Here is an 8083-nt window from a genome sequence, read left to right as displayed (position 1 = left end):
GATATACTGATATACACTGATATACTGATATACTGATATACTGATATACACTGATATACTGATATACTGATATACACTGATATACACTGATATACTGATATACTGATATACACTGATATACTGATATACTGATATACACTGATATACACTGATATACACTGATACACTGATATACTGATATACCGATATACACTGATATACTGATATACTGATATACACTGATATACTGATATACACTGATATACTGATATACACTGATATACTGATATACTGATATACCGATATACACTGATATACTGATATACTGATATACACTGATATACTGATATACTGATATACTGATATACCGATATACCGATATACACTGATATACTGATATACCGATATACTGATATACTGATATACCGATATACACTGATATACTGATATACCGATATACACTGATATACTGATATACACTGATATACACTGATATACTGATATACTGATATACTGATATACACTGATATACTGATATACTGATATACTGATATACTGATATACACTGATCTACTGATATACACTGATATACTGATATACACTGATATACTGATATACACTGATATACTGATATACACTGATATACACTGATATACACTGATATACTGATATACTGATACACTGATATACTGATACACTGATATACACTGATATACTGATACACTGATATACTGATATACACTGATATACTGATATACTGATATACACTGATATACTGATATACTGATACACTGATATACTGATATACACTGATATACTGATATACACTGATATACACTGATATACACTGATATACTGATACACTGATATACTGATATACACTGATATACTGATATACTGATATACTGATACACTGATACACTGATATACACTGATATACTGATATACTGATATACACTGATATACTGATATACTGATACACTGATATACTGATATACACTGATATACTGATATACTGATACACTGATATACTGATATACACTGATATACTGATATACACTGATATACACTGATATACACTGATATACTGATATACTGATACACTGATATACTGATATACACTGATATACTGATATACTGATATACTGATACACTGATACACTGATATACACTGATATACTGATATACACTGATATACACTGATATACTGATATACACTGATATACACTGATATACTGATATACACTGATATACACTGATATACACTGATATACACTGATATACTGATATACTGATACACTGATATACTGATATACACTGATATACTGATATACTGATATACACTGATATACACTGATATACTGATATACACTGATATACACTGATATACACTGATATACTGATATACTGATACACTGATATACTGATATACACTGATATACTGATATACTGATATACTGATATACTGATATACTGATATACTGATATACACTGATATACTGATATTACACTGATATACTGATATACACTGATATACTGATATACACTGATATACACTGATATACTGATATACTATATACTGATATACACTGATATACTGATATACTGATATACTGATATACTGATATACTGATATTTACTGATATACTGATATACACTGATATACTGATATACTGATATACTGATATACTGATATACTGATATACACTGATATACTGATATACACTGATATACTGATATACTGATATACACTGATATACTGATATACTGATATACTGATATACTGATATACTGATATACTGATACACTGATATACTGATATACACTGATATACTGATATACTGATATACTGATATACACTGATATACTGATATACTGATATACTGATATACTGATATACTGATACACTGATATACTGATACACTGATATACACTGATATACTGATATACGGATATACTGATATACTGATATACTGATATACACTGATATACTGATATACTGATATACACTGATACACTGATATACACTGATATACTGATATACTGATATACACTGATATACTGATATACTGATACACTGATATACTGATATACTGATATACACTGATATACACTGATATACTGATACACTGATATACTGATATACTGATATACACTGATATACTGATATACACTGATATACACTGATATACACTGATATACTGATATACTGATACACTGATATACTGATATACTGATATACTGATATACTGATATACTGATACACTGATATACTGATATACTGATATACACTGATATACTGATATACTGATATACTGATATACACTGATATACTGATATACTGATATACTGATACACTGATATACTGATATACTGATATACACTGATATGCTGATATACACTGATATACTGATATACTGATATACACTGATATACTGATATACTGATATACTGATATACACTGATATACACTGATACACTGATATACTGATATACTGATATACACTGATATACACTGATATACTGATACACTGATATACACTGATATACTGATATACTGATACACTGATATACACTGATATACACTGATACACTGATATACTGATATACTGATATACACTGATATACTGATATACTGATACACTGATATACTGATATACACTGATATACTGATACACTGATATACTGATATACCGATATACACTGATATACTGATATACTGATATACTGATATACACTGATATACTGATATACTGATATACTGATATACTGATATACTGATATACTGATATACTGATATACACTGATATACTGATATACTGATATACACTGATATACTGATATACTGATATACTGATATACACTGATATACTGATATACTGATATACACTGATATACTGATATACACTGATATACTGATATACTGATATACACTGATATACTGATATACTGATATACACTGATATACTGATATACACTGATATACTGATATACTGATATACACTGATATACTGATATACTGATATACTGATATACTGATATACACTGATATACACTGATATACTGATATACTGATATACACTGATATACTGATATACTGATATACTGATATACACTGATATACTGATATACTGATATACACTGATATACTGATATACACTGATATACTGATATACTGATATACACTGATATACTGATATACTGATATACTGATATACTGATATACTGATATACACTGATATACTGATATTTTGATATACACTGATATACACTGATACACTGATATACTGATATACACTGATATAACTGATATACTGATATACACTGATATACTGATATTTTGATATACACTGATATACACTGATACACTGATATACTGATATACACTGATATAACTGATATACTGATATACACTGATATACTGATATTTTGATATACACTGATATACACTGATACACTGATATACTGATATACTGATATACACTGATATACTGATATACTGATATACTGATACACTGATATACTGATATACACTGATATACTGATATACACTGATATACTGATATACACTGATATGCTGATATACACTGATATACTGATATACTGATATACACTGATATACTGATATACTGATATACTGATATACACTGATATACACTGATACACTGATATACTGATATACTGATATACACTGATATACACTGATATACTGATACACTGATATACACTGATATACTGATATACTGATACACTGATATACACTGATATACTGATATACTGATATACACTGATATACACTGATACACTGATATACTGATATACTGATATACACTGATATACTGATATACTGATACACTGATATACTGATATACACTGATATACTGATACACTGATATACTGATATACTGATATACACTGATATACTGATATACTGATATACACTGATATACTGATATACTGATATTTTGATATACACTGATATACTGATATACTGATATACACTGATATACTGATATACTGATATTTTGATATACACTGATATACTGATATACTGATATACTGATATTTTGATATACACTGATATACTGATATACACTGATATACTGATATACTGATATACACTGATATACTGATATACTGATATACACTGATACACTGATATACTGATATTTTGATATACACTGATATACTGATATACTGATATACTGATATACACTGATATACTGATATACACTGATATACTGATATACACTGATATACTGATATACTGATATTTTGATATACACTGATATACTGATATACTGATATACACTGATATACTGATATACACTGATATACTGATATACTGATATACACTGATATACTGATATACACTGATATACTGATATACACTGATATACTGATATACTGATATACACTGATATACTGATATACTGATATACACTGATATACTGATATACTGATATACACTGATATACTGATATACACTGATATACACTGATATACACTGATATACTGATATACTGATATACTAATATACTGATATACTGATATACTGATATACACTGATATACTGATATTTTGATATACACTGATATACTGATATACTGATATACACTGATATACTGATATACTGATATACACTGATATACTGATATACTGATATACTGATATACACTGATACACTGATATACTGATATACTGATATACTGATATACACTGATATACTGATATACTGATATTTCAGAATACACTTATATACTGATATACTGATATACACTGATATACTGATATACACTGATATACTGATATATTGATATACACTGATATACTGATATACACTGATATACTGATATTTCGATATATACTGATATTTTGATATACACTAATATACCGATATATTGATATACAATGATATACTGATATTTTGATATATACTGATATACACTGATATACTGATATACACTGATATACTGATATTTTGATATACACTGATATACTGATATACTGATATACACTGATATACTGATATACTGATATACTGATATACTGATATACTGATATACTGATATACTGATATATTGATATACACTGATATACTGATATACTGATATACACTGATATACTGATATACTGATATACACTGATATACTGATATACTGATATACACTGATATACTGATATACTGATATACACTGATATACTGATATACACTGATATACTGATATACTGATATACACTGATATACTGATATACTGATATACACTGATATACTGATATACTGATATACTGATATACTGATATAACTGATATATTGATATACACTGATATACTGATATACACTGATATACTGATATACTGATATACTGATATACACTGATATACTGATATACTGATATACTGATATACACTGATATACTGATATACTGATATACACTGATATACTGATATACTGATATACACTGATATACTGATATACACTGATATACTGATATACTGATATACTGATATTTTGATATACACTGATATACTGATATACACTGATATACTGATATATTGATATATACTGATATACTGATATTTTGATATACACTGATATACTGATATTTCGATATATACTGATATACTGATATTTTGATATACACTGATATACTGATATATTGATATACACTGATATACTGATATTTTGATATACACTGATATACTGATATATTGATATACAATGATATACTGATATATTGATATACAATGATATACTGATATTTTGATATACACTGATATACTGATATATTGATATACAATGATATACTGATATATTGATATACAATGATATACTGATATATTGATATACAATGATATACTGATATACTGATATACTGATATACACTGATATACACTGATATACTGATATACTGATATACTGATATACTGATATACACTGATATACTGATATACTGATATACTGATATACTGATATACTGATATACACTGATATACACTGATATACTGATATACTGATATACACTGATATACTGATATTTCTATATATACTGATATACTGATATTTTGATATACACTGATATACTGATATACAATGATATACTGATATATTGATATACAATGATATACTGATATTTTGATATACACTGATATACTGATATACACTGATATACTGATATTTCGATATATACTGATATACTGATATTTCGATATATACTGATATACTGATATTTTGATATACACTGATATACTGATATATTGATATACAATGATATACTGATATTTTGATATACAATGATATACTGATATTTTGATATATACTGATATACACTGATATACTGATATACTGATATACTGATATACTGATATACACTGATATACTGATATACACTGATATACACTGATATACTGATATATTGATATACAATGATATACTGATATATTGATATACACTGATATACTGATATACACTGATATACTGATATACACTGATATACTGATATACTGATATACACTGATATACTGATATTTCGATATATACTGATATACTGATATTTCAATATATACTGATATACTGATATTTCGATATATACTGATATACTGATATTTCGATATATACTGATATACTGATATATTGATATACACTGATATACTGATATATTGATATACAATGATATACTGATATTTTGATATATACTGATATACACTGATATACTGATATACTGATATACACTGATATACTGATATATTGATATACACTGATATACTGATATACTGATATACTGATACACTGATATACTGATATACTGATATACTGATATGCTGATACACTGATATACTGATATACTGATATATTGATATACACTGATATACTGATATACTGATATACTGATATACTGATATACTGATACACTGATATACTGATATACTGATATATTGATATACACTGATATACTGATATACTGATATACTGATACACTGATATATTGATATACACTGATATACTGATATACTGATATACTGATACACTGATACACTGATATACTGATATACTGATATACTGATATACTGATACACTGATATACTGATATACTGATATATTGATATACACTGATATACTGATACACTGATATATTGATATACACTGATATACTGATATACTGATATACTGATATACTGATATACTGATATTCACTGATATACTGATATACTGATATACTGATATACACTGATATACTGATACACTGATACACTGATATACTGATATACTGATATACTGATATACTGATATACTGATACACTGATATACTGATATACTGATATATTGATATACACTGATATACTGATACACTGATATATTGATATACACTGATATACTGATATACTGATATACTGATATACTGATATACTGATATACACTGATATACTGATATACTGATATACTGATACACTGATATACTGATATTCACTGATATACTGATATACTGATATACTGATATACTGATATACTGATACACTGATATACTGATATACTGATATACTGATATACTGATATACTGATACACTGATATACTGATATACTGATATACACTGATATACTGATATACACTGATATACTGATACACTGATATACTGATATACTGATATATTGATATACACTGATATACTGATATACTGATATACACTGATATACTGATATATTGATATACAATGATATACTGATATTTTGATATATACTGATATACACTGATATACTGATATACTGATATACACTGATATACTGATATATTGATATACACTGATATACTGATATACTGATATACTGATATACTGATATACTGATACACTGATATACTGATATACTGATATATTGATATACACTGATATACTGATATACTGATATACTGATATACTGATATACTGATACACTGATATACTGATATACTGATATATTGATATACACTGATATACTGATATACTGATACACTGATATATTGATATACACTGATATACTGATATACTGATATACTGATACACTGATATACACTGATACACTGATATACTGATATACTGATATACTGATATACTGATATATTGATATACA

This window comes from Xenopus tropicalis, chromosome 3 (assembly GCF_000004195.4).
Source record: "Xenopus tropicalis strain Nigerian chromosome 3, UCB_Xtro_10.0, whole genome shotgun sequence".
Classification (NCBI taxonomy): Eukaryota; Metazoa; Chordata; class Amphibia; order Anura; family Pipidae; genus Xenopus; species Xenopus tropicalis.
This window is presented reverse-complemented; position numbering follows the sequence as displayed.